Genomic DNA, 27,771 nt, shown 5'->3' on the forward strand with positions numbered 1-27,771 from the left:
TAGTGGAGGCTAAGCAACTGCTCTGGTCACACATTACACTATGCAGGACTAAAAGAACTCTCCCAGGCATTTTGTTTTAGTCTAACATAAATATTATTTATGCTAATAATAGTATATAACCAAACCTGTTTCTAGAGGGTAGAAAAGGGGTAAGATAATTAATTTCCTTGAACAATTATTTTTTTTATTTCAATTAATTAAGCAATTAATTTAATTGAATGCATTTCTGGCCAGTGACAGACAAGCAGCAGTGTGAGCGGCCACATATAAAAGGAGAGTGACAGTTGAAGTAAGGGGCAGAGTGAGCTGCAGCCTGTAGGACAAATGTGGCAGTTAAACGGCCATTTTGAGAGCGGTACTAGAGCAGAGGAGATAAAAGCCAAGTTTCCAGACTGTTGTAAGAGTCCTGAGGGGATCGCAGGAGATCAGGCTGTGCTGGATGGGTCTCCTGTCATAGAGGACAGATCAGAGGCAGCCTTTTGAAGAGATGGGCTGCACTGAGTAAGGCAAAACCCTGTGTTTTCTTGCAGCGCAGGCTGGGTGGACTTTGAGGTGGAACTGCATCCTATAAGTCAGACGGTGGGCAGCAGCTTGGAGGAAAGACCCACCGAGAGGAGCACTTATAGTAAGAAGGAGCAATATCCATAACAGACGCTGAGGACATTGTCGATATCTGGGGAGGTATTGCTTCTCTACACCCATACACCCCACTCTGCTGACAAACCTTAGGGGTCTATTCATGAAGCAGTGAAAAGTGTGGAGAAATGAGCCAGTGGAGAAGTTGCCCATGGCAAACAATCAGCATTGAAGTAACAATTATTGGCCCTCATTCCGAGTTGTTCGCTCGCAAGCGGATTTTAGCAGATTTGCTCATGCTAAGCCGCCGCCTACTGGGAGTGAATCTTAGCATCTTAAAATTGCGACCGATGTATTCGCAATATTGCGATTACACACCTCGTAGCAGTTTCTGAGTAGCTCCAGACTTACTCGGCATATGCGATCAATTCAGTGCTTGTCGTTCCTGGTTTGACGTCACAAACACACCCAGCGTTCGCCCAGACACTCCTCCGTTCCTCCGGCCACTCCTGCGTATTTTCCGGAAACGGTAGCGTTTTTTCCCACACGCCCATAAAACGGCCTGTTTCCGCCCAGTAACACCCATTTCCTGTCAATCACATTACGATCGCCAGAACGATGAAAAAGCCGTGAGTAAAATTCCTAAGTGCATAGCAAATTTACTTGGCGCAGTCGCAGTGCGGACATTGCGCATGCGCATTAAGCGGAAAATCGCTGCGATGCGAAGATTTTTACCGAGCGAACAACTCGGAATGAGGGCCATAATTTGCATACTATACAATTGTACAGAGCAGCTGATTGGTTGCCATAGGCAACTTCACCACAGGCTCACTTCTCCACGCTTTTCACTGCTTCATGAATAGACCCCTTATAGTTTAGTAGAGACTAACTGTAACCATTACTGTAACCAGAGCACATTAGCGGAAAATACATTTTACATGAGAGATCTCTTTCTTTCATGTTATTCATACAGTGATAGCTACCTAGGAAGAGACTATAATATCAAGCACATCTGCTAAGTAGGTGCCACAACTATAGAGGATCTGTTAGACGATTAGATCCTGTAGCTTACTGTTACTCCAAGTTTAAAGCAGTTACTGCAGGCACCTTAGCCTGAGAGATGGATTGCAATTAAGGGCTCAGTTACAGAGTAAAAGCAATTCTTATTCTGAGCCCTATTAATAGTTAAACAGCAGCTTATTCTTATTACTCGCTAGGTTGGACATCAGCTTACCTCAATATTAATGCACCACCTGTAAAGAATCAATTGAACTGAATAGATGATTATTTATTGGATCCATAACAGAAAGTTACATAGATAACAGTTGTATTGCTATTTGCGCCTACTATTGCACTGTTTCCGTTCTGGTATAGATATACTTGTACTTATATTGTGTATTTGCAATTTAATATATTTTACTTGTATGTTTTGCTGTTAAAATATTGCCCACAATCTCTGTGTTTGGACCATAGTCCTTACATCTCTATGGGAGTTAGAAAAACCTGTGTTTAATGAGCAAGCAACTAAAATCAGTTAAAGTCTTCAAACAGTACATCACACTAAACCATCCATAACTACCTGGGTATCACACGCTGGCCTTCTCTACTCCCACTGGCCTGGCGCTGTTGAGCTTACACGTACAAGTACTGGTGTATATTGTGCAGCACCATTACAGCCTGCCCATTACAGATATATAGCATCTACAGTATCTATCTATCTATTTATCCAACACTGCTCCTCAACTCTATAGTGCACTGGCAGCACACACCTACATACACACACACACACACACACACACACACACACACACACACACCTACACACACACACACACACACACACACACACACACACACACTCACTCACACCTGCTCAGCATGACAGAGCCCCGACTCCCAGCAGCAGGAGTTCCAGAAACCCATCAGCTCCTGTGTGAGTAGCAACCTCCTCCCTTATTATCCGGCCCTGGTGTCCATCATTTTGACTGGCTTTTAACTACTTTCATATATTTATCAATCCATTAGATGAGTGATTCCTAAATATTGTAGTTGGGGCAGGTGTCATCTGTATAAAATGAGGCTTCACATCTGAAATTGCACAGTGACATTAAAGCATGAACTGGAGGCTGGTAAGATGGAAAAGACATTGGTAAATAGTGAGAACATTAAGCTTAGCACAGCAGTAAATTGATTAACATTCCTGGACAAAGAAAGAGTATAGCACATTAGTGCCGAGTCCCTAGAGATATAAGGTGTCTTATGATAAGCATGTTACAAAGGTTGCCAGCCCTAATTAGCAAAGTAATTAGCTAAGTCACTTAATAGATATATGTCTTATATTTGAGATTTATAATTAGCCTTTAGGATGAATTTGTTTTTAAGAATTACAGTTTTACCATGTTTTGTCCTGTCTGCTAAATGGTTTTCCCATTTACTTTAAGTGTATTTACAGTACATGTGAATACAGGTTGAGTATCCCTTATCCAAAATGCTTGGGACCGGAGGTATTTTGGATATCGGATTTTTCCGTATTTTGGAATAATTGCATACCATAATGAGATCTTATGATGATGGGACCTAAATCTAAGCACAGAATGCATTTATGTTTCATATACACCTTATACACACAGCCTGAAGGTAATTGTAGCCAATATTTTTTATAACTTTGTGCATTAAACAAAGTGTGTCTACATTCACACATTTCATTTATGTTTCATAAACACCTTATATACACAGCCTGAAGGTCATTTAATACAATATTATTAATAACTTTGTGTATTAAACAAAGTTTGTGTACATTGAGACATCAAAAAACAAAGGTTTCACTATCTCACTCTCACTCAAAAAAGTCTGTATTTCGGAATATTTCGTATTTCGGAATATTTGGATATGGGATACTCAACCTGTATAATTATATACTCTGTAAATGAACTGCATTTAGAAGTTGGGCAGATAACATTTTCCACATAATGATATGTTTAACAGCAATGTAATGGCTAGATTGTACAAAACTTAAGGCCCATAAACACTTGCCGATAAAATGAGCGACGCCGCTTATTTTCCCCCTCCCTGAGCGACGTCGCTCATTTTATCAGCAAGTGTGTATGCCGCCAGCGACGACCGATGCACGTCCCCACGGGTTGGCAACAATCCTCGCTGTCTGTAGGGCATGCATGCAGGATCTGGACTGTCGTCCAGGACCTGCATGCACGGCTGGCGGAGGCGTGACGTCACTGAGCGATATGAGCGGTCATATCGCTCAGTGTGTACAGTTGGTCACCGACCGGCTGGCCCGGGAGGGGAAACATTAGACAACGTCACTCATAGAGCGACATCGGCTAATGTGTATGGACCTTTAGTTATAAATAATTATCTAGAATTTCTGAAAAGTAGTAAAAATATTTTGCAACCAGCCCTATTACCCAGGCTGGCAAGGGGGAGCTTGAGTCCATGGTGGTGGCTTCTTGCTAACTTTTCTGGGCCAGGAAGAGTTAGAGGAAGAAGTGTGAAGTCTGTTTCTTTTTCACTAATAGGAAGTTTCAAGACCTGCTATTGGTCGGCTTACTACAGCCATTTGGTGAGTTTCTCTCTGAATTGGGCAGTTTATTGAATCCTGAGTCATTACATACTGTGCAAGAACTGTCCATTGCTGTGGAGTATTACTTGTAGAAAGTTGTCATACTATATTGGGGTTTTACAGGAACCGAGGTCCATAGAAGGTTGTTATGGAGGTCCCCAGTGGACGGATAAGTATGCTGAGTGAAAAAAGGCAACTCCAGGTATGAGACAGTGCCTTGAGTTGTGGAATAATCTCTGTTGAAATTACAAATGCGGTCACAGCTTACAAAATGGTAAAAGTGTTTGTTTTATCTATATAATTATGCTGTTATTGTCTTCATACAGATATAGCAGCATTCATCGTTGCAGCGATGCATATGCACATGCATGCACATTGTGGCAGTGACTAGTTTCACCAATGTGACTATTTGCAGAAGTGGCTAGACAATGTAATTTCTATGTAATATAATACTATAGTAAAAAGAAATAACACAATTGTTCTTTATCCCCTGGGTGCTGTTGCACCAAGAAGTCACAAAGTAGTGATATTCATACAATGGTATTTACTGTGGGAGAAGGTATACAAACAGTATTGAATTTATGCAGGATACACTTGTCCATGGAAGGCCCCTTTTGGGTGTAGAGTTGCAGTCTATTAATGGCAGATCAGGAGCTTTAACAGTCTAGAGGAGTGTCAACATTTTCTGATGGAGTCTCTGCAAAAAGAGTGTACAGCGAAGTGGTATAACCAGGGCGGGGCGAGCAGGGCATGTGTGGCTGAGAGATGTAAGAGTGAGATGACAGAACTGCAAGGGGGAGTTGGTGTGGCTGAGAGATGCAGGGGGAGGTTGTGTGGCTGAGATACACAGGGGTGAGATGGTATGACTGAGAGATGCAGGGGGAGATTGTGTGGCTGAGATTCACAGGGGTGAGATGGTGTGGATGAGAGATGCAGGGGGAGATTGTGTGGCTGAGAGACACAGGGGGGAGATAATGTGGCTGAGAGATGCAGGGGGGAGATGGTGTGGCTGAGAGATGCGGGGGGAAATAGAATGACTGAGAACCATAGGGGGAAATAGTGTTGCTGAGACAACCTATTTTAATACTGAACTTATGTCCTCCTGGCCAAGAATAACAAGGAATATAGGCAATGATTATATACCGGATCATCTACTAACCTAGTGACTACTAAGATCATAGATAAATGACTGTTAATGTTACCACTAGAGATGAGTAACCTTGGAATCTGAGCATCTCTGAACTTCAGGTAACCGAGTCTTCTCGATCTGTGGCCAGACTCGGAATCCTTTTCAAGGAAAAATGTCATTCTCTCAGTCTTAGATTCTTGTGGGTTTTGGATTCTATATAAGGCATGCTGCTGCATGCTGTGCTGTACTCTGATGTATTGGCTGTGCTGTGTCCACTGTCCAGACTCCAGACTTATCAGTGGCTGTGCTCTGTATATAGTCAGGGCACAGGGGGCATGCTGCTGTATGCTGTTCTGTACTCTAGTGTATTGGCTGTGCCTTGTCAGACTCCAGACTTACAAGTGGCTGTACTTTGTATATACTCTATAGTTGTTGTATGCTGCGCTGTACTCTGCTGTAAATTGTACTGTTTCCATCTAAAGTTGCTGTTCGCAAGCAGCAGTACATTGTGTATTGTGTGACTCACTGTCAGATATTCTTCTATTGTTTGTACTGTTTGGTGTACTTTAACCTTGGTTCACTCACATGCATATATACGACCTGTGACTCCATGCACTTGGAACTGAGCTACAAGTTAAAATATATATACAGTATATATATATTTTACGCATGATGATTTTGCCTTACTAAAGCATTTATAAAAACTACATCAGGAGTGCTGCAGTCTTCTCTTCACAAGTACCTATCTTCACACTGAAGGCACCCACCATTAGCAGCATCCAGCTCCAAGTGCCAGATCGAATTTGTTCAGTATATATATATATATATATATATATATATATATTTATTTTATTTTGTAATGTGTGGTGCACTTTACACTAATGCGCATGTGCATATATAAGCCCTGTGACTCCACACAGTTTGAACTGAGCTGCAAGTTACAAAAGTAAAATCGAAAAAATACAGGTCTATTGTTTGTACTGTTTGGTGCACTTTATCCTAATGCTCTTCGTTAACATGCATCTATAAGCCTTGTGACTCCATGCAGTGAACTTTAAATTGGATAAAGATCAGTTTAGAGAAGAGCAACTAAATACTAGCACTGCAACTGCTGCCACCAGTCATGCACCAATTTTTCTTTTCTGCCACTGCTTAGAGATGCTAAAAACTGCCATGTGTTTGTGTCACTGCTCTGTCGCTTAGTAACCAGCCAGCTCAGTGCAGCCTTTGGCCTAAAGCGAATGAAAAAAATACTCAATATAGTGAGCTGTGAGTCAGTCACTAGAAATTAGTGGAAATTAATGTTATTGAGGTTAATAATACTTTAGGAACAAAAAAGGCTCAAATGATGTGATTTTAGCTTTTTCATGTCAATATTTGGAAAAATAGGATTTTGGTACTTACCGATAAATCCTTTTCTCCTAGTCCGTAGAGGATGCTGGGGACTCCAAAAGGACCATGGGGTATAGATGGGATCCGCAGGAGCTTGGGCACACTAAAAAGACTTAATCTGGGTGTGAACTGGCTCCTCCCTCTATGCCCCTCCTCCAGACCCCAGTTATAGGAACTGTGCCCAGGAGAGACGGACATTTCAAGGAAAGATTTTTGTTTTAACTAAGAGCTACCAAACTACCAGCCCACACTATAAACATACCGTACAACCGGAATAACCTCAAACCAGATAACAGTATGCATTAATACCAGCAACAAGCTGCAACAAACCAATACACAACCTGTGTATAAACTAAATTAACCATCAAGAAAAAACACTGCAAGTAATAGTCCACACAGGGACGGGCGCCCAGCATCCTCTACGGACTAGGAGAAAAGGATTTATCGGTAAGTACCAAAATCCTATTTTCTCTTACGTCCCAGAGGATGCTGGGGACTCCAAAAGGACCATGGGGATTATACCAAAGCACCAGAACGGGCGGGAGAGTGCGGACGACTCTGCAGCACCGACTGAGCAAACGCCAGGTCCTCATCGACCAGGGTATCAAACTTATAGAACTTAGCGAACGTGTTAGAACCCAACTAAGTAGCCGCTCGGCAAAGTTGTAACGCCGAAACGCCCCGGGCAGCCGCCCAAGATGAGCCCACTTTCCTGGTAGAATGGGCTTTTACCGACTTTTACGGTAGACCGACCGAAGAATGAGCCTGCTGGATCGTACTACAAATCCAGCGTGCAATAGTCTGTTTTGAAGCGGGATGACCAATCCTGTTGGCAGCATACAAAACAAACAACGACTCAGTCTTCCTAGTAACAGCTGTCCTAGAGACGTAGATTTTCAACGCTCTTACATCTAGAGCTTTCGGAATCGCCACCGTTTCCGTAGCCACCGGAACCACAATAGGTTGGTTAATGTGAAATGAAGAAACCACCTTCGGTAGAAATTGTTGACGAGTCCTCAATTCCGCCCTATCCGAATTAAAAATCAAGTACGGGCTCTTATGAGATAAAGCCGCCAACTCCGACACCCGCCTGGCAGACGCCAGCGCCAAAAGCATAACCACCTTCCAGGTGAGAAACTTCAACTCAACCTTACGCAAAGGTTCAAACCAGGAAGACATGAGAAACCGTAAGACGACATCAAGGTCCCATGGAGCTACAGGAGGTACAAACGGAGGATTGATATGCATTACTCCTTTCACAAAGGTCTGAACCTCCGGGAGGGCAGCTAATTCTTTTTGAAAGAAAATAGATAAAGCCGAAATCTGCACTTTGATGGAACCCAATTTTAGGCCTGCATCTACGCCCGCCTGTTAAAAGTGGAGAAAACGACCCAAGTGAAAAACCTCCACAGGAGCCCTTTGAGCCTCACACCAGGAAACATACTTCCTCCAAATACGGTGATAGTGTTTCGCCGTAACCTCCTTCCTAGCCTTAATGAGAGTTGGAATGACCTCCCTGGGAATACCCTTATGAGCTAAGATCTGGCGCTCAACATCCATGCCGTCAAACTTAGCCGCGGTAAGTCTGGAAACACGAATGGACACTGCAACAACAGATCCTCTCTTAGAGGAAGCGGCCACGGATCGTCCACCAGTAAGTCCTGAAGATCCGGGTACCAGGCCCTTCTTGACCAGTCTGGAACGACGAGAATCGCCTGAACCCTTGCTTGTCGAATGATCCCCAGCACCTTTGGAATGAGAGTAAGTGGAGGGAACACATACACAGACTGGAACACCCACGGAGACACCAGGGCGTCCACTGTAGTGGCTTGTGGGTCCCTTGACCTGGAACAATACCTCGGGATCTTCTTGTTGAGCTGAGACGCCATCATGTCTATCAACGGAATTCCCCAGCGTCTTGTCACCTCTGCAAAAACCTCTTCCGGATGGAGATCGTGTCTGCTGAGGAAATCTGCTTCCCAGTTGTCCACCCCTCGGCAGGAAAACTGCTGACAGTGCGCTCACGTGTTATTCCGCCCAGCGAAGGATCTTTGTGGCCTCCGCCATTGCCGCTCTGCTCCTCGTTCCGCCTTGCCGGTTTATATGCGCCACCGCTGTGATGTTGTCTGACTGTACCAGAACTGGTCGACCCTGAAGAAGGCTTCTTGCTTGTAGCAGGCCGTTGTAAATGGCTCTTAACTCAAGAATATTTATGTGGAGACAGGCTTCCTGGAGCGACCATTTTCCCTGGAAGTTTCTTCCTTGGGTGACTGCGCCCCAGCCCCAGAGACTTGCATCAGTTGTCAGAAGTACCCAATCCTGGATACCGAATTGACATCCCCCTAGGAGGTGATGACCCTGTAGCCACCACAGGAGAGAAATTCTGGCTCTGGGAGATAGACTTATCTTCCGGTGAATGTGTAGGTGAGACCCGGACCATTTGCTCAGCAAGTCCCACTGAAACGCCCGGGCGTGAAATCTGCTAAATGGTATGGCTTCGTACACTGCAACCATCTTCCCCAGAACCCGAGTACAATGATGGATCGACACACTCATCGGCTTCAGAAGTTCCCTGACCATCGTCTGCAGTTCCTGAGCCTTTTCTTCTGGAAGAAATACCTTTTGTAAATCCGTGTCCAGAATCATGCCCAGAAAAGGAAGCCGAGTGGTCGTAATCAACTGGGATTTCGGCAAATTGAGCACCCAACCGTGCTGTCGCAGAACCGAGAGTGACAACACTACACTTCTCAGCAACCGTTCCTTGGACCTCGCCTTTATCAGGAGATCGTCCAAGTATGGGATAATTGAAACCCCTTGTTTGTGAAGAAGAACTATCATTTCCGCCATGACTTTGGTGAAAATCCTTGGAGCCGTGGAAAGCCCAAACGGCAATGTCTGAAATTGGTAATGAGAATCCTGTATCGCAAACCTGAGGAAAGCCTGATGCGGAGGATATATCGGCACATGTAAGTAGGCATCTTTTATGTCGACTGATGCCATAAAATCCCCCCCCTCCAGGCTGGCAATCACCGCTCAAAGGGATTCCATCTTGAACTTGAACACTTTCAAGTATGGATTGAGGGATTTTAGATTTAGAATTGGTCTGAACGAACCGTCCGGTTTCGGCACCACAAAGAGGCTCGAGTAGAACCCCTTCCCCCCGCTGGGACGGGGGGATGGGATCAATGACCCTCTGCAGACACAATTTTTGAATCGCTGCCCGGACCACCTCCATGTCGGAAGAACTACAGGTAATGCCGAAATGAAGAACCGGTGAGGGGGCATCTCGCGAAACTCCAGCTTGTATCCTTGAGACATGATCTCTAACACCCAAGGATCCAGGTCTGATTGAATCCAGACCTGACTGAATATCCGAAGACGGCCCCCCACAGGTCCGGACACCCCCAGGGAAGCCCCAGCGTCATGCAGTGGACTTGGTAGCAGCAGGGGAGGACTTTTGGTCCTGTGCGCCTGAGGCTGCAGGAAGTTTCTTTCCCCGTCCTCTACCCTTTGAGGCGAGAAAAGATGAACCTTTCCCACACCTGTATTTGTTGTGACGAAAGGACTGCATTTGTTGATGTGGTGCCTTTTTCTGTTGTGTGGGAACATAAGGAAGAAAAGAGGCCTTACCCGCAGTCGCGGTCGAGACTAGGTCCGCCAAGCCGTCCCCAAACAAGACCGTACCTTTGAAGGGTAGTGCTTCCATAGACCTCTTGGAGTCGGCATCAGCATTCCATTGATGGATCCACAGGGCCCTCCTAGCAGATATCGACATGGCATTGGTCCTTGAACCCAAGAGACAGACGTCCCTCACCGCGTCCTTTAGGTAATCTGCAGCGTCCTTAATATAACCGAGAGTTAAAAGGATATTATCTTTATCAAGAGTATCCATGTCACTAGCTAAATTCTCAGCCCATTTAGCAATAGCACTACTCACCCATACCGACGCCACAGCGGGTCTGAGCAGAGCCCCCGAATTAGCGAAAATGGACTTCAGACACGTCTCCAACTTGCGATACGCCGGATCCTTGAGAGCTGTCATGCCAGGAGACGGAAGCGCCACCTTCTTAGACAAACGGGATAGAGCTTTATCAACGGTTGGAGATGTCTCCCATTTTTCCCTGTCATCAGAGGGGAAAGGATACGCCATATAAATCCTCTTGGGAATCTGCCATTTCTTATCTGGCGACTCCCAAGCCTTTTCACAAAGAGTATTCATTTCATGAGAGGGGGGAAACTTTACCTCAGGTTTTTTTTTTTCCTTGAACAAGCAAATCCTTGTTTCCTGTACCGCAGGTTCATCAGAAATGTGTAAAACATCTTTTATAGCCACAATCATGTACTGAATACTCTTAACTAAACGTGGATTTAACGCAGCCTCAGTGAAATCGACCTCGGAATCAGAGTCCGTGTCCGTATCAGTATCCCCCACCTGAGTAAATGGCCTCTTATGGGACCCGGATGGGGTCTGTACCTGAGACAAAGCCTCCTCCATGGACTTTTTCCACACCTGCGTCTGTGACTCAGACTTATCTAACCTCTTCGATAAAGAAGCTACATTGGAATTGATCGTATTAAGAAGTGCTAGTAAGTCAGGTGTCGGCTGCGTCAACAGTGCCAATACCAGCCCCGCAACCACACCTCCCATAACCTCCTCTGGTGAATATCATTCAGCCTCAAACATGTCGACACTTAGTACCGACACACACAACACACAGAACGTCCCAGCAAGGTGACAGGCCCACACTGCAGCCCAGAAATAGGAGACAGAGGGAATATGCCAGCTCACACCCCAGCGCCCATATATCGGTATAACGATATATGTACCCAGCGCTGCCTGTTTGATAAAAAAAAAAACCCAGCACCCCACTGCGGCTCCCCTCTGGAGATGCCCCCGTTACTTGTTGTGAATCGTGGAGGTCCCAGCAGCGTCTCTCCCTCAGCCGCGTGTAGGGAGAAAATGGCGCGTGTGAGCAGCGGACCGAAGCTCCGCCCCCTTCCCGGCGGCCACGGCCCGCCAAATTCAAACTAACTAAAAATGCCGGCGGGGGTCTGTAAAGGTTGCCTAGGTACCCACTACCATAATATGCCGCCCTGAACTCCAGTAACATGCCTCCCTGGGCGCGCCCCCCCCCCCCCCAGCACCCTGCACCCAGTGACTACCGTTGGTGATGTGTGTGGGAGCATGGAGCACAGCATTACCGCTGTGCTTTACCTTCCGTTACTGAAGTCTTCTGCCGTCCTGAAGTCTTCTGATCTTCTCATACTCACCCGACTTCTGACTTCTGGCTTCTGTGAGGGGGTGATGGTGTGGCTCCGGGAACAAGCAGCTAGGCGCACCAAGTGATCGAACCCTCTGGAGCTAATGATGTCCAGTAGCCGAGAAGCAGAGCCTTGAAACTCACAGAAGTAGGTCTGCTTCTCTCCCCTCACTCCCACGATGCAGGGAGCCTGTAGCCAGCAGGTCTCCCTGAAAATAAAAAACCTAGCAAAAGTCTTTTCTAGAGAAACTCAGTAGAGCTCCCCTAGTGTACATACAGTCACTCCTGGGCACAAAGTCTAACTGGGGTCTGGAGGAGGGGCATAGCGGGAGGAGCCAGTTCACACCCAGATTAAGTCTTTTTAGTGTGCCCAAGCTCCTGCGGATCCCGTCTATACCCCATGGTCCTTTTGGAGTCCCCAGCATCCTCTAGGACGTAAGAGAAAAATCCAAAACCAAACTGGTCATGACCAAAATCCAAAACCGAATCCAAAACCAAAACCAGATGAATTGGAACCAAATCCAGCAAAAATGGCCTGGTGCATGTCTCTAGTTGCCACTAATACTGAGCTACTTATACCCCTTTTACACTCGCATGAAAATCCCGGGATATTGCACGTGAACGCGCATCATCCCGGGATTTTTGTCAGTGTGAAAGGGTACAGGGACAATTTTCCGGGTCGAGCATCCCGGGATTTCAACCCTGGTCTCGACCAGGGTTGGTCCCGGGACCGTCCCGGGAAGCTGGGTAGTGTGAAAGGGCCCGTCCCGGGATTCACTACCCGGGACTGTTAAAAGGCCTCCGATTGGAGCTTTCATGGGCTCAGAAAAGATGATGTCATCTTTCAGAGCCCTGGGGAGCGTCCTTGATGCGTGTGAGGAAGGCAGCATGGCGACCTGGACAGACCAGGAGGTTAGAGAGTTGCTGAGCATTAGGGGAGAGGACGAAATAATGAGGCAGATCACAGGCACAGTTAAAGATGCAGTCATTTATAAAAACATCTCCAAGATGCTGGAAGCCAGAGGAATCATCCGCACACAGCAGCAAGTGTTAAACAAAATGAAAACTCTTAAAAAGCAGTTTCTGAAGGTGCATGACAACAACAGGAAAAAGAGCGGTGTTGGCCGTATCGACTGGCAGTACTATGACATCTGTGCCAATATCTTTGGAAACACAGCTATATGCAGTCCGGTGAGTCTGTCCAGTTCACAGTACACTGCTACAGAAGGCACTCCAGAAGAGACACAGACAAGCAGTGACGTCTGTCCGTCATCCCCGTTGTTAATTGACGACACACCTGAGGACAGCGACACATCCTCCCAGCCGTCCATAAACACATCCAGAAACGACGACAGCATAACTGCAACCATCGAAGACGTCGTGGAAGCTCAGACCAGTGACAGTGGGACTGTACAAAGTACCGTCACCCCAACTTTACAGAAAAACAGTAAGTACATGTTTAGAAAATAACACTCATAGCACAAATCCACAATTGTTAATCATCCGGTTATGTGTGTAGTATGAGTGGCCAGTGTGGCAGCAGCGTGGCGAGCGCAAATGAGCCCCTTGCAGGATCACTGCGCTCAGCACGCTGCTGGCACGGTGGCACGCTTTGCAATTTCTGCCCCCACCCAGGGGGGCTTTGCATTTTTATAAATAGTTCAATGTTGCAGAGTAGCTAGTGTGTAGGTGGATTAATGCCACAAACACATGTTTGCTAACGCTGCTATTTTTATATACGTTCATTTTGTATTTCTTCTCTTCACAGTTTACACCGTACCGCCTAGAAGGAAGAAACTGAACAGAGCAGAGCAAGTGGCTAAAGCCATGTCAAATGTCCTTGTCGACCAACTCCGAGAGATGGACGCTACAATGTCCGCACAGGAGGATGCAAGGCTCGACAGCTTTCTAGAGGCAGAACGCCAAATGCATGATGCATTTCTTTCCCAAGTCATGACAATGCAGGAACGCATGAGTAGAGAGCAGTATGACCGCCACAGGGAATTGCACCAAATGAACATGGCGTTCTATGAGCGTATGACCAATACCTCAAGAGCACCAATCCAACACCACAACTCACAATACCCTGAGCAGGGTTTTTCATCATTTAATCCTGGCCCATACTATGCCCCAAATACTGCACCATCTAGTGCGCAAAGCACAGAGTTTACTGTATTGCGCAATTTGCCGTGAAACACAGTGAATTTCTTATTGTTGTTATTTGTTGTTAAACAACCACAGTGTGGTCATTGTTTATGCACAACTGTTTGTGCCTTCTTTATTTTTTTTTCTATGTTCTGTTTTGTATAGTGTCTACATTAAAGCACTTTTTATTTATTTTTTTACACAGTAATAATATACTGCAGGGACACTGTGGTTTATGGTGTTGTATCTACAAGCCTACCAGTGTTTTTTTTTTTATGCCAATCAAAACTTGTTTGCAAATCTATGCATAACATTCCCATTTGTGCGTAACAGTAGACCATGTTTTCAGTGTTTTCTACATTGTTTCTGCATATATACAAAGTTTGTGGCAATGTGTTTTTTTTTGGAAAATCATAAATATTGAAACCAAAGATCAAAGGTGGAATACAAAATAAAAAAACGTAATTCACCAAACATGTTGTGCTGATTCTTAAACACTATTGTACCAGTGCTGCAAGGTTGGACATAATAGTGTGGCGTATTTGTTCTGCAGCGGAGTTTGAGGCAGTCCCAAACAAAGCACGTTCCACATGTGGGTTTATAACCTCAGGGTCCTGCACAGTCCACTCAGGAAGGAATAGCTAATTTTTCAGTTCACAGATGTTGTGCAGTATACAGCACACAGCTACTACATTAGGCATATTCTTTAGGTCCACATCATTGCGCTTCATCAAACAACGCCATCTTCCTTTTAACCTGCCAAAGGCGTTCTCAACCACCATCCTTGCTGAACTCAGGGTGTGAGTATAGGTTTGTTGCTCTGGGGTTAACTGGACCTGTTGGGTGTAGCCTTTCATAATCCAGGGGCGTAAAGGGTATGCAGAATCCCCGATGATGTGGACATGGATCTCCACCCCATTCACAATCTTTACACACTCTTTGGGGTACAGCCAGCCTCCCTGGTTCTCCTCTACGATGTTGTACAGGTCAGAATTGGCAAGAACTCGGGAGTCATGAGATCGGCCTGGCCAGCCAATAAACACATCTAGGAAACTAAAGAACAGTAAAATTTAAAAAAGTTAGAATGTAAAACTCACACATGCAACTCATCCCACCACCCCAAAAATAAACACTTACCAATATTTGTGGTCCACAACAGCCTGTAATATGATGGAGTGCCAGCCCTTCCTATTAAAATAATCAGCATGGTTGTCACGTGGGGCAATAATGGGGATGTGTGTCCCATCAATCGCTCCTCAACACTGCGGATAGCCTCGCTTCACAAATCCTTTGATGGTATCCTGTAAGCGCTGTCCTTGTGGTAGAGATATGAAGCGCTTGTATAAGGTAGATACAATTGCTTTAGTCACCTGGTGGACTATGACACAGCAGGTGGAGATCGCAACACCGAACAAGCATGAGACTGAGCGGTACTCTCCTGGGGTAGCATACCACCACAATGCAATAGCTAATCTCCTGCGTGCCTCGATGGGTCTCCTAAGCCTGGTGGTCTGCATGTCAAGTGCTGGGGTAAGTAATTCCAGGATGTAGTTAAAGGTTGCACGAGACACACGGAAGTTAGCCATCCACTCCTCATCCTGGTAAGCTTCCACGGTCCTCATAAAGGCTTCTCCGTGCCGGCGATCTCTGGACCAAAATGAGCGGTTAGGGCCCATACTCACGCTCAGGATGGTACTCATCCTGGATGATATGAGGGCTCTCCTCCTGTGCAAATATTGGCAGCGACTAGCAGCCCTATCCAGCATAAATTGCGCCCTCCTCCTCATAAAATATATGTGCAGTATACTGCACAGTGTGACAAGCTGCATCATGCTGTCAGTGGCTGTATGAAACATCTGCAAAGCAGAAAGAATCATGAGCTCAGGCATACACACTGGTACTCCGTCGGCCATGACTGCAGCAATGGTGTGAGCAGGCATCACCCCTCCCTTTGTTGACTAGTGTGACCTCATCTATGTGAGCCAGAAAAGGCCATTTCTAATGACATGCATATGCATTTGCAGGGATATCCCGGGATCAGTGTAAATGGGGCTGTCCCGGGTAGATCCCAGGTCTTAGTGCAGTGTGAAAGGGGTCAGTCCCGGGAAGGCATCCTGGGACGCATCCCAGGAAGCATCCCGGGAGTGACCCGGGAGTGCGAGTGTAAAAGGGGTATTACTAACCAACTGCTAATATGGCTCTGACTAACAATATTTCAACCTGGAAGTTATATCATTAACAAACAGTGACTTTCATTCCTGTCTGTTTTATCTACAGTATATATATATATATATATATATATATATATATATATATACATACACACATACTATACTTTGGTGATTTTTACCGGCAGGTTTATGTGACATATGGTATACTATTTTTATAAGTGTAATAAAACACCTTCTACATCAGCGCTGTTTTATGTGTTTTGTATATTTGTTATACGTGCCCAAAGTAGGAATGCATCAAAAAAAGCCAACAAGGTATAAGCATGCATAAAGTGGGGAATTGACTCAAGGGATGAGAGTGTTATACTCCGATTTTATAAATCACTAGTGAGGCCACATCTTGAATACTGTGCACAATTATGGGCCCCATATTACAAAAAGGATATCCTGGAACTAGAAAAGATTCAGAGACGGGAGACCAAATTGATTAAGGGGATGGAGACGCTAGAATATGAGGAAAGGCTTGCTAGGCTAGGCATGTTTACACTGGGAAAAAAAGATTAAGAGGGGACATGATTAACATTTACAAATATATAAGGGTTTAATATACAGAGCTAGCGGGGGAATTGTTTTTGGCAAGATCATCACAAAGGACACGTGGTCACCCACTCTAAGTTGGAGGAGAGGAGATTTCGCATACAAAGACGGAAAGGTTTCTACACAGTAAGGACAATACATATTTGGAATTCCCTGCCTGAGAGAGTAGTAATGGCGGACTCAGTAATTACTTTTTAGGATGGGCTAGACAAATTCATAATGGATAAGAATATATAGGGTTATGTTGGGTAAATCATGCATTATAGTATTAAAATAAAATGAAAAAAATATAAAAAAGAAATAGACATAAAGGCTAAACATTCTCAACAGCTAAATTAGTCTTAAACGTATTACAGTGTAGGAGATCACTAACAGGTTGAACTGGATGGACAAATTGTATTTTTTCAACCTTAGAAACTGTGTTACTATGTTACTATATTATCAAGGGTAGAACACCCCGTTTGACAGCTGCAGGTGTTTTATGTGATTATTGCATTAACTTGCCATTTTGTCTTAAGCACCACTTGTTTTCTTTGGTACCCAATAAACAGGTCGCAGCCCCCTTCCCCAGTTTCTAGTGTGATAAGATGGAAGCAGAATTGTTAAGAAATAGTCAGCAAACCAAAGTTCAGTACATGGGTTAGTAAGGATAAGCCATAGGAATAAGCATACACAAAGTCAGTTAATGCTGGGTCAAACGCAGTAGTAATAGACAGGAGAGTAGAACTATTGTACTGGAGACTAGGGATGAGGACAGAATACTCTGGAAGCTACCAGTAAACAGAGGGAGACTTAAATATATTGCCTCATTCAAAGCTCTATCGTTACTAATCACAAGGATAAAAGACGAGGCCTGATTCAGTAATAGAAATTGCTGCATCCAGCTGTTGCTGTAGTCACAGGTGTGATAATGTGAAAAAGCTGGTATAAACCTTCCCCGTGTGTATTAGTGCCTGAATGTGCAAGACCTAAAATGCCCACTTTTTGCCCCGTGCATGCTGTATCACCTCCAGTAGTTTTAGACTCTCCACCATTGGCTCTTTATTGCATGCACCAGCGATACTTGCAACTGCCCTGTGGCAGTTGCAGTGCCTCCATCTGGACATTGCCTCTGTGGATGGAAGTGGCTATGAATCTGAGAAAGCAGATGCTTTTACTGACATGCCCACTACACTCCCATGACACGCTCACATGTCAGATTATTTTGCATTCACTTCAGGCCACTTCCCAAGCACTTCTCAAGAACACCCAAAGCTTTTCCTCTCAAGTTGTTGTACTAGCTCTCCCATATGCAATAGCACCATTGTGCATACACTCAGGGTAACACAGGTGCCATAGGGTTTTCCGATTTTTTTTTGGGCGCATGTGCAGTAGCAAATAACCGATTAGCTACATGAACTTAAGAACAGCGGCGGCACTGGGGTTGGTGACACCTGTTGCGGCCAATAGTACCCCCTCACATGCTGAAGGCCAAAAAAAGGGCCATGGCCTCAGATAAAGGGGCATGACTCTGCACGAGTCCCAGACTGCCGTCATGGAGGAGGCGTCACCTAGCGGGAAGATGCTGGGCTGCCCCTAGAGACTTGTGACTGCAATGCCACCTCAGTTCCTTCTCAGTGACAGGAGTCTATTGTTGCAGCTCCTGGCTCTTTTCACTCCTGGTATCTGAGACAGCAATTTGGTTCCATGTCCTGGAACGGTGATAACTGCCAGCTGCCCGCAACCCCCTCATGAGCCCTGTGCATCTGAATAGTGTGTAGTCTGAGTGTGCCTCTGAATCATGCCCAGAGAGTGGTAAGCATCTATCCTTATAGAAGAGGACAGGACTCTGTATGCAGTGCACATGATGTGCGATGCATATTGTAGTTTTGGAATACCATGACCAAGAAAAGTGCAAAACCTCCTGCGTACTGCAAGGTGCATCAATGGTATAACAAGGGTTTGGAGAAGGCATGAATAGTGCGGTCAGCTGTCTGACAGCACAGACACCAGTGAAGCTGAACCTGGTACAGTAAGTACAGGCCAAGTTCTGCACATTTTGTGACAATTAAATTATTAAGTGGTAAAAATATAATGCAAAATGAAAATCCTCATTATTATACTATATTCATTTTGCTGCTGTATTTTTTAAAGAAATTAAGTCTGAAAGTTCAGCCTTGTTTTTCGTTTCAAAGATTATGCATTAAATAATAATAATATATGTTCCAGACAAAGATTCTAAAGTAATGCCCTTCAGTATCCTGTGGATTTTAATTCCCTACCTGTCAGTTTCTATTTTCTTTAAGTTATTGGTATTATATAATTAGATGCTTTAAATATCCCCTGATATGTTAAAAAAATCCATAAAACAACATGAAATTGGATACCTGTTATCCTAAAAGAAACTATCAATAAATATTACAGCAATGCAAACTTTAATTATTGCTAGTGGCATAGACAATGCTCATAGAAAAGTGCAGAGTTGGAGATTGAAGATTTTAGTTCATATCCCAAAGTTACTTTGTCCTGACCTGGCTCTCTGTATGCGGAACTGTTATACAATGTCTGAAAATATGTCCAAATAAAATGTACATATTATTACAACAATCTATTATTTATATGGCACCACAAGGGTTCTATAGTGTCACGTGATGCTATAGCCAGCATGGTGTAGCAATGATGGCCCTCATTCCGAGTTGTTCGCTCGGTATTTTTCATCGCATCGCAGTGAAAATCCGCTTAGTACGCATGCGCAATGTTCGCACTGCGACTGCGCCAAGTAACTTTACTATGAAGAAAGTATTTTTACTCACGGCTTTTTCTTCGCTCCGGCGATCGTAATGTGATTGACAGGAAATGGGTGTTACTGGGCGGAAACACGGCGTTTCAGGGGCGTGTGGCTGAAAACGCTACCGTTTCCGGAAAAAACGCAGGAGTGGCCGGAGAAACGGTGGGAGTGCCTGGGCGAACGCTTGGTGTGTTTGTGACGTCAACCAGGAACGACAAGCACTGAAATGATCGCACAGGCAGAGTAAGTCTGGAGCTACTCTGAAACTGCTAAGTAGTTAGTAATCGCATTATTGCGAATACATCGGTCGCAATTTTAAGAAGCTAAGATTCACTCCCAGTAGGCGGCGGCTTAGCGTGTGTAACTCTGCTAAAATCGCCTTGCGACCGATCAACTCGGAATGAGGGCCGATATTTGAGGATTTGTATCCTAATTGCTGAAAGCTATGAGCAAGACAGAATAAAAATCAGAATCCAATGCCAGATATTGGGTACATCAGCAGGGCCGGACTGGGACTAAAAATAGGCCCTGGCATTTTTGAAGCACACAGGCCCACCTCGGTGACTCCTCCCCTTAGTATTCCTGACTCCTCCTACTTCTTAGTCTATGCTCTTACAAATATAATTAATATTATAACAACATACAAGGGTACATCATTCTGTATTAAAATACACACAAGCAGTGGTTGAAGTAGAAATTTTTAAGTGGGGTGTCAAAGTCAGAAAAATAGCACGATGCACACTGCCATATTTGCACCTCATACAGGTCCGCGCTGCGCATGCGTGCGCTCTCCCGTGCGTGCGCATACTCGCTGTTGCGGGCACCCGCGGGCGCGCAGTATGTGCATTTACGGTAGAGTTCATGTGTTCGTAGCGTGCGACTCAATCGTTACATATTTTCACTATATAATGTATTTTGCAGATTATGGTCCCTTTGATAGAATCTGAAAGTTTAGTTAATGTAGCAAGTTCATGGACAGAGAAATCCCTCTTTGTTTGATACGAAGGGTCAGACAGGAGTAATACAGTGGTGTTTAGTATCCATCGGAAGAATATTTAATTAGCAGTATTCCGGTGTTGGTTTGAAGCGGATTAATCGCTCGTGCGAATAGTTATGGACATAAGAAGTTTATGTCCATTTACTATTATTTGCACTTACTTATCCATGCGGCGGGAAACCCAGTTTCCCACCCACCCGAGCAGTTGGAAATCGTCACAGCCCACCTGTATGAATCAACCTATGACCTTTTGTTATAATGCGAGGAGGAATTCCTGTGTCCAATGAACAATGAGATTGTAGGGACCATTGAATTGTATTGTGTGTGGGGCATAAATAGACAAGCCGATCACATCCAGCTCACTCTTCAACGGTTCTCATTGCTGAAAATCGGGAGCTGGATGTCCAGAGGCGCATGCGATCGTTCCCCTTGTGCGTAAGTTTTCTCCGCAATCATATTGTCTTTCTTGTTATTATGGGCCATATCTCTCTCTCTCTCTCTTCTCTTTCTCTCGTATTCTCTTAAACGTAATAGTATTGTATTGTATTTCATGTGTAGTTACCTGGTTAGTTAGTCTATGTTATATTGTAGTGTGTGACTTGTATTGTATTATTCTTTTTGCAAGTATAACATTCATATAAGGCGTTAGACCCTAAGCACGGTATCTGTGTATTTCTTATAGTGTTAAGTATTCACAGAGCGTCGGTGACGCTCAAACAGCTTTTAAGTTAATAAGGTTACACTGTGTTGCATCTTCACCCTATCTCTACACTAAGGTTTTACAGCATATTACATTGTTTATGGTTTAGATATAAAGGTTTAACATTGTGAGCGTCTGCGCCGCTGGTGATCTCCTCGTGGTCCCGAGCGTCCGCCACGCTATAGCGAACCATTACGTTAGTCAGCAGCCAATAGTGTGCCTGCCTGTGATCTCTTGGCCGTGAGCGAACGTGACGCTTGAGCGTCTCGACCTTGGCTAAGCGATTGCTACGCAACGTGCGTACCCTTACGGTACTCCATACGTCAATAGCGTACAGTGTTCTTTGGCCTCTTAAAGGGTTTTAAATAAGATAAATTTTTAGCTTTATCAATTGGCGGCTCGTCCTGTCCTTCACATATCTCTGCTAGGTAATTTCAGCAGACATTATCCAGCAGCAAAGGGTAGGAGGTCATATTCCTCGTAGTGCTGTTTGGATAAGCGTCTGCTTCACTTAGTAAAGGGTGCTGAAGGAATCCGGAACCGGAGGTAAGAACAACACGCTAGTGTCTTTTAAAACTGTTTATTTCTGTCTTGCGTACACACGCACATATCTGCATTTCTTTTTCATTCATGTATTTTCATATCACTCTCCTGTTTGCCATTTTATAATTGATAAAACGTGCTAAGAGAGATTTGTCGCTATTTCATAGTTAAAGTGTAAATGTAATATTTAAAGGGATAAAGTGTAAAGCCCACACGCAACTCTACCTAAGGTATAAGGAGAGATTGGTGTGTTGCGCGGTAGACGATCGAGGATCATCTACATTGATAAAATGTGTTAGTTGTGTTACGGTGGATATTTGCTTTGCGTACACGTGTCTCTAACAAAGGGTGAGACTCGCATACGCAACTCAAAGGCCGACGCACGCAGCGTAAATTACGCAACGGAGCGTCCGGGTACGCCCACGTAACTCAAAATCACACGATAGTGTTATTGCAACAGGTGGAAAGGTGGCAACGTGGTAAGTAGCGCAAGTCTATTTTAGTGTCCGAAATTTAGATTAACAGATCCTTCTCCAAATTCACAACACATCTGGTCTAAAGAAAATTTCTGCGCAGAAATAGAAATAGAAACAAAAAGTGTACATGTGATGAGTGAGTGTTTTTAAGTTTATACAATTTTTGAGGTTGAACCACAAGAAGTCGAGTTCTCGCAGGAGTACATACATGTAAGTGACGTGCATGGTGGCTAGGGAGGCATCTCTGGTTAAACATAAAATTTGAGCAGTAGAGTATAGTAGACCAGGAGGTCATACTACAGACCAGGAGGTCCAGGTACAGCAGACTAAGAAGTCTGCCATAAATAAGAGAAAAGGGCACAACCCAGGGGGTTGGTGCAAAACCCATATAGGCCAATAAAGCTCTGGCTGAAGGAATTCGCAGCTGAAATTTTCGATTCCACTGGTCGCTCAGCACATAAGATTAGTTGCTTATGTGCTGAACGATTGTACCGCACGTAATTGTGTACATTAGTTAATCTGACCAGTACCATTTGTGTACGAACCCGGTCATAAAACTATTTGTACACTCTGATGTGATTTGTGTAATTTTTTATTTTCTGAAGGGAAGTTCGCTGGTCACTCAGGAATTGTCCAACAACCAATAGTTACTGGAAAGAGTAAGTGTTCTGCGGATATCCCTCGCATGTTCCAGTAAATAGAGGTTCATAGGGGCCCTGGGTCGAGTACGCCAGCGCTAAGGCAGTGTGTGGGTCGTATTGGTCGGCGTGGGCGAGTGAGTGGGGTACTCGGTAAACCGCCACCGTCAGCCTATCGTGAACATTTTGGTTTTTGTAAGGGTTCGCTGAAGACCCTGATTGAAGGTCAGAGGTGGTGAAAGCAACGCCTGCAAGTTATGGGGGCCAATTGTTTAGGAAGGGGGCGATCAACCTCGGTTCGGGTTGATTCAGTAAACCGACCAGTCGGGTCGGCAAGGTACGTAATGTGTGAAAAATATGGTTCACATACAGAGGTTTTATGTGATGAATGGGAGAGAATGACAGTGCATGACGGGGAGAAATTCCCAAGAGTAGGTAGCTTTAGCCCAGAAGTGTTGCAAAATTTAAGGAGGAGGATATGTCTCATTAAATCAACAAAGAGACGAATCCAACATTATGATTATTTGCAGTTATGGCAACAGGAGGGTGAAATACAGAGAGGATTGGCTCTGGCGGCGGGATCTAATCCTATCAAGAAATTGATAGCGACGGCCCCGACGCCACCATGCATATCAGGAGAGAAATTGGTTGCGGAGAATGACGCATTAGGGTGTAACAAACAAACACTTAGCAACTGTGTAAATGTTAATAAGTTAACAAATGCAAGTATTAACCCGTGCAAGTTGTACCCTGTTTTGAACTTTCTCCAGGAGTGTGATCAAGAGGACGAATCGGCAACAATATCGGCGCTCTCTCTAGCAGCCACCATAGCAGAGACAACAGTAGGCACGGCTCCACCCACGAGATTAGTAACAAAAGCCCCTAGCGGAGGGATAGGTGAGGTCGTATCTACAGGTAAGTACGGCACCATACACTACGCTGAAACCATTTCACCACAGGCTGTAGAACCTACACAGAGTGATGTTAGTAGACTTAATCCTGTTAGGGTAATAGCAGTGCCAAATGGGAAAACTGACACGACAGGAATCACACCTGTTAGGAACATTGCCATGTACAGCCCATTTTCCCGAATGGAATTAAGAACCATAGTGTCTGAATTCCCTGATCCTAGAAAAGATTTAGTTGCTAGCCAGAAATACATCAGAGACCTAGGAAACACTTTAGAGCCCAATAACAAAGACTGGCAGGTATTGCTGAGGGCATGTTTACCCTCCAATGTCGACGCAGCTCAATTTTTAGCTGACTGTGGATTAGATCAGGATGTACCTCTTACAGATGTGTACAACAAAGATAACGTAAAAAGAATAAGTTTACAGTTAAAGGAGTATTTTCCAGCGGTAGTTAAGTGGAACAAGATTTTCTCCATTAGACAGAAAGAGTCAGAAACTGCTGCAGAATATTTTCACAGGGCATTACTAGAAATGGCAAAATACACAGGTATAGAGGACATTAAAACAAACATAAACCATCGAGAAGTAGCAGTATCTGTACTAATGGATGGTTTAAAAGAGACATTAAAGACAAGGGTACAGACCACACAACCATGTTGGCGAGGTCTGTCGGTGGCTACTTTGAGAGAGGCTGCTATTGATCACGACCGGAATATCACCCGACACAGGGAGTCACAAGGTGATAAGTTAATGGCCGTAAGAATACAGGCCCTGACCACAAGGCAGCCTTTGTATAAATCACCAAACCCTGTGGGTAAGTCAAATGTGGTAACTTGTTTTTCATGTCATAGACAGGGACACATGGCACGAGACTGTAGAGTGAAAAATTCACAAAACTCATATCAACCCCCTAGACAACGACACGACACACGACATTGGGAGCAGGGTCCGCAGAAACAGAGTTATGAGCCACATGCAGGGGAAACAAAAAGATACCCCCCGAACAGAGACTGGCAAGCCTCTGGCAGTTCCCATTTGACCCCTTCACAAGTAGTTGCTGCCAGCGGGATTCAGGGAGGTCACCATACCCAATAGGGGTGTGGCCATACCTGGAATCTGCAGCCAGTAAAATTGATTGCAAATCTTGGAAGTGAACCCGAAATTGCAATCAATGTAGCTGGTAAATCATTAAACTTTCTTGTAGATACAGGGGCGGCCAAATCAGTGATAAATTCAACAGTGGGCATGAGAACCACTGGTAAGACAATTCCAGCCATGGGAGTAACGGGAGTAGTCCAGCACTACCCTGTTAGCAAACCAGCCGAGATTACAGTAGGGCCTTTACATACCAAGCATTCCTTTTTGCTGGCTGCATCGGCACCGACTAATCTCCTGGGAAGAGACTTATTGTGTAAAATGGGGTGCGTCATCTATTGTACTCCTGAAGGTGTATTCTTGGACATACCTGAGAATCACGCTCAGGAAGTGCAAGACATGTTAGACTCCCCATCAAAATTAATGTCACATACCATTATGACAAATAGGACTTCATCCCAAGTAGAAGAAATGACATCCCAGATACCAGAGTCACTTTGGACTAAAGACGGACAAGACACTGGATTGATGGCAAACGTAGCTCCAGTAGTTGTACAAGTAAAAGATGGTAGGATAGCTCCAAAAATCCCACAGTACCCTCTGAAGCCAGAGGTGGAGTTAGGAGTTTACCCAGTAATAGAGCGCTTGCTACAACAGGGCATTCTGGTAAGAACGTCCAGCACTGCCAATAGTCCCATCTTCCCTGTGAAAAAGAGTGGGGGGAGGGGTTACCGGCTAGTGCAGGATCTAAGGGGGATTAACAAAATGGTTGAGAGTCAGTTCCCCGTAGGGCCAAATCCAGCTGTCATCCTTATGCAAATCCCTCCCACTGCGAAATTTTTCACTGTTATTGACCTCTGCTCCGCTTTCTTTTCGGTACCCCTGCACCCTGACAGCCAATATTTGTTTGCATTCACATACAGAGGAGTCCAATACACATGGACTCGATTACCACAAGGTTTCATAGACAGTCCAAGTATATTTTCCCAGGCTTTGCATGACTGTTTACAGTCTTTCCAACCAGAGAGTGGATCAGTATTAATACAGTACGTGGATGATCTACTACTGTGTTCTGATTCATTGGAAGCATCCCTGAAGGATACAAAACAGCTCCTGTTTCATCTTTCAGACACAGGACACAAGGTTTCCAAAGACAAGTTGCAATTATGCCAAACTAGGGTAAAATATTTGGGACACTGTCTAACACAAGGACTGAGACACCTGACCGCTGATAGAATTCAAGCAATTAGAGACATGACTCTGCCACAAACCCAGCAACAGATCAGAACATTTTTAGGAATGTGTGGGTATTGCCGTAACTGGATCCCAGGGTTTTCCATTCTAGCGTTACCTTTGCAGGAGATGGTCTCCTCAAACAAACCTGATCGGATTTCGCATACAGACGAGTCCGAGATGGCATTTGAGAGACTTAAACAGTGCCTAACGCAGGCACCAGCATTAGGTATGCCAGACTATGGGAAACCCTTTGAGCTGTACGGAACAGAAAGTGCTGGTTGCGCGGCAGGCGTCTTAACCCAAAAGCACGGTGATGCCAGCAGGCCAGTAGCATACTACAGCGCTCAGCTAGAAACGGTAGCGCGATCCCTCCCCACATGCTTGCGAAGCGTTGCTGCGATAGCATTGCTAGTAACGAAAAGCGAAGATGTAGTGCTAGGTCACAACCTCACAATTCATACACCACATGCAGTGTCAGCCTTGCTAAATTCTGCCCAAACCAGGCACGTCTCATCAGCGCGGTTTACAAGATGGGAATTGGCACTAATGGCCCCCGTAAACATCACCATAAGGAGATGCAGTGCATTAAATCCTGCAACATATCTCCCAGGTGTGCCTGGACAGGCACAAAGGGTGGAGGATGAGAGTGGTGGGGAAGGAGAATTTAATACAAAGGAGGACACACATGATTGTATGGAATATTTGACCCAAAATTTTACCGCAAGGAAGATGTAGATCTAACTTTCTACACGGATGGTAGTTGTCACAGACAGTCAGACTCGGGAGACTTGTGTACTGGATACGCAGTCGTAGATGACCAAGGCACCATAGAAGCGGAACCGCTAGGCCCACCTCACTCAGCCCAGGTTGCTGAACTGGTCGCCCTAACCAGAGCATGTGAATTGGCTAAGGGCAAATCAGCCAATATCTACACCGATTCTAGATACGCATTCGGGGTAGTCCATGATTTCGGAGCCCTATGGCGCCTCAGAAATTTCATGACGGCAGCTGGTACACCGGTAGCGCATGCAGCTCACATCAAAAGGCTTCTAACAGCGATACAGGAACCCGACAGAGTGGCTGTTATCAAGTGTAAAGCACACACATATAGCCAAGACCCAGTATCACTTGGTAACAGCCGAGCAGACGAAGCAGCTAAGTTAGCAGCTGGGACCCCCAGACAGACAGACACCACACAACTGATGGTATTTAATACCATCAACACACAGAAGTTGTGTGAGATGCAAAATTTGTGTTCCACACAGGAAAAGGCAGTCTGGAAGGCAAAGGGATTTGGCCAGGAGTCCTCAGGACTCTGGACGGATGGACAAGGTAAACCGGTGGCCCCCAGAGCATATCTCCCATGTTTAGCTGAGGCAGCTCACGGGCTGACTCATCTGGGCAAGGAAGGAATGTGCAAGTTGGTAAGAGCATATTGGTGCGCCCCAGGATTTTCATCTCATGCAAGTAAGAGAGCAATGTCATGCCTTACATGCTTGAGAAAGAATATCGGAAAGGCAATACCAACAGAACCATCTCATATCCCACCTACAGGCGGTC

General features: G+C 44.9%; 1 long non-coding RNA gene across 1 annotated transcript in view; it reads left to right on the forward strand.

Annotated features, from left to right (window-relative positions):
• Nucleotides 1–323: 323 nt before the first annotated feature.
• The window catches only part of LOC134911174 (uncharacterized), a 58,731-nt gene continuing 31,283 nt past the window's right edge, over nt 324–27,771 (forward strand). Inside the window, exons 1-2 of the long non-coding RNA XR_010176383.1 lie at nt 324–681; nt 4,277–4,355. This is a non-coding gene — a long non-coding RNA (uncharacterized LOC134911174). The remainder of the gene's footprint in view (nt 682–4,276; nt 4,356–27,771) is intronic.

Source organism: Pseudophryne corroboree, chromosome 4 (assembly GCF_028390025.1).
Source record: "Pseudophryne corroboree isolate aPseCor3 chromosome 4, aPseCor3.hap2, whole genome shotgun sequence".
Taxonomy (NCBI): Eukaryota; Metazoa; Chordata; class Amphibia; order Anura; family Myobatrachidae; genus Pseudophryne; species Pseudophryne corroboree.